Consider the following 2,653-nt stretch of genomic DNA (forward strand, 5'->3'; position numbering starts at 1 on the left):
AGTGGGAGTGCCACAGGCAGGGGATGTCCGAGGGTGCAGCAGCGACTGGCGGGGTGGCTGCGACTTTTTATGCTTAAATGTGACTTTTAGCGCGCAGAGCGCCAGAGGTAAATGCGCTTTGGCATTAGGGTAAATGCAGAGGAAGGTGCACTAAGAGGCAGGGCATGGCAGTGGGTGTGGCTGTGAGTCTGCGACTCTAGAGAGCAGTCCCCGAGGTGCTGGCATTTAGAGTGCAGTTGACCTTTGACTTTGGCGTAATTGCATTTGCTACAGCCGCTGCGCTGTGGCGCTCTTCCTGCTTTCGCAATTCCTGCATCTGATATATGTGCCAGACGTTCGCTGGCATTTCGCAAAGTAGATGCGGGCTAAGTGGATCTTCCGCTCAGCCGAAAGACCCACAACGGCGACCAGGAAGCGACTTCCTCTTCGCATTTTTGCAGCTCAACTTTTTACGCTACAAAGCATTTAGATAACTTTATATACATTTTTATAAATATTAAGATACATGAGGCTCCAATGAAAATGAAAATGAAAACAAGATAAACGAGCAAAAAATGCAATAAAAATCATATAAAATAAATGCAAGCGGGCAATTATCACGTGCAAGCCATGAAAGCAGTCGAGGAGCTGAGAGAGGCGAGGGGCGAGGGGCGTGGATCCGTGGCGACTAAGTGCAGATGTTGCACATAAGAAAGCAAAAGTAAGAGGCACTCGTAATACTCAAAAACAACAATTTTAACAATTCCCCAAAAACCAAACCAAAGTAAAGCAAAAACTAAGCGAAACTCACTTAAGGAATACAGCAAAAATCCAACTGAACTGAATTGATGTGAGACGAACGGAAGAGACTGTATATATAGAGAGGTATCTATAACGATATTGCATGGATATATATATATATGAATATATATATTTTAGTAATAGATAAGTTAACTATGAATAGCGAAGCTTTTCAGTTATTTCTTAGGGAGAGTGGGAGATGGAAAGAGGGGAATGATGGGAAAGGGAGGGAGAAACTGTGAGAATAAAATGAGAGAGAGTGAAAGAAAGAGAGAGCGAGAGGGAGAAAGAGTGAGAGAAAGAGAAAGAAAAAGCGAGAAAGAGTGAGATAGAGAGAAAGAAACTTCAAGTAGCTTATGTCTCCAGAGTATAGAATAAAAATTAAAGAGATCATCATTCTTCTGAATAGGAAAGAGAAGGACAAACGGAGAGACTAATATGAGAGAGAGTAAAAGAGAGATAGAGAGAGAAGGAAACTTCAAGTCAGCTTATATCTGCAAAGTATGGGATAATAAAGACAGAAACAGAGGAAAAGCAGAAACTGAGAAACTACAATGAGAGGGGGAGAGACAGAGAAAGAGTGAGAGAGGTGAAGTCAGATGAAGTCAGATGATGTTAGCTTATATCTCAAGAGCATGAAGATAAGATGGAAACAGAGGAATGATGAGGACGAAAAGGAGAAACGGAGAGAATAAATATGTGAGAGAGAAAGAGAGCGTGAAATGGAGAAGAAGTCAGAGAGAAATAGTTAAATGCAGAGAGAGTGAGAGAGAGAAATGAACTTATATCTCAAGAACATAAGATGATGGAGAAGAGAAGAAGAAACGGAAAGAGTAAATGTATGAGCGAGAGAGAGAGGGAGAGAGAGAAAATGTGAGAGAGCGCCTTAAAGTGAGCACATATCTGAAGATTGACATAAAGTAGGATATCAAAAGTTCATCTTCTTCTTCTATGTGTTCATCTATTCCATTTCTGATCCTAAGACTCTAAAGTATATGAGCTAAGAAAACCTATCTAGTAAAGAACTCAGAATATTTGCAAAGGGATAAGCTATATAGCCCAAGTCTAGGAGTCCTATGAATGCAAATTTTGTTGTATTTTCGCTCTTGCTGATTCTACTCTATTCGAGATCTGGAATACTTAGAAAAGTTATTGCATCTCTAATTTTTTTCTGAACTAACTGCACATCTTAATGAAACATATATAGGTATATATAGGTCTAGGTATTATATATATTCAACGTTTTTTCTTGTTTTTTTTTTATTTTCCCACATTTTGGGCATTTGATTTTCCCACGAGTCGCTTGGAGCTGCGAAACTTATCTTTGAAGCTTTCTTACGCCCGCATGGCGTAGGAGTAGGAGTTCGCAAGCAGCCAGGTGAGCTGATAAGCTGCCTCGCACTCTCTCTCTCTCTCTCTCTCTCTCTCTCTCTCTCTCAGTCTGTTACTCTCTGATGTCTGCTTGTGGATTTTTGCCGCCATTTGCGCAGCGAAGCGAAGACAACCGCCAAGACAGTTGAACCCGCTGTGCCAGTCCCTTGATAAGGCGCAACTGAGACAAGGGCCATTCGTAACGGCTGCTTGCAACAGCAGCAGCAGCAGCAGTAGCAGCAGCGAGTGCAACGGCAACTGTGCCACCATTTGTGGTGGCTTATTTAACTGTGGCAGTTGCAGGAGTCCACCAGCTGACGCTGGCGCGTTCCAATTGCCCTGATTAGAAGCCTGCCCCGTGTACAAATCAACTGGCTCACTCAAGCGTTCCTTAGCGTCACGTCTATCAAAGGCAGCTCGACTCGAGGCTGATGAGCAAGCCACAACTCTATCCCAAGTATGCAACGACCCCGACTTTGACTCCAATGCTGACCAGCTGCAA

Source organism: Drosophila hydei, unplaced genomic scaffold (genome assembly GCF_003285905.1).
Source record: "Drosophila hydei strain 15085-1641.00,03,60 unplaced genomic scaffold, DhydRS2 tig00000237-arrow-arrow-pilon, whole genome shotgun sequence".
NCBI classification, from domain to species: Eukaryota; Metazoa; Arthropoda; class Insecta; order Diptera; family Drosophilidae; genus Drosophila; species Drosophila hydei.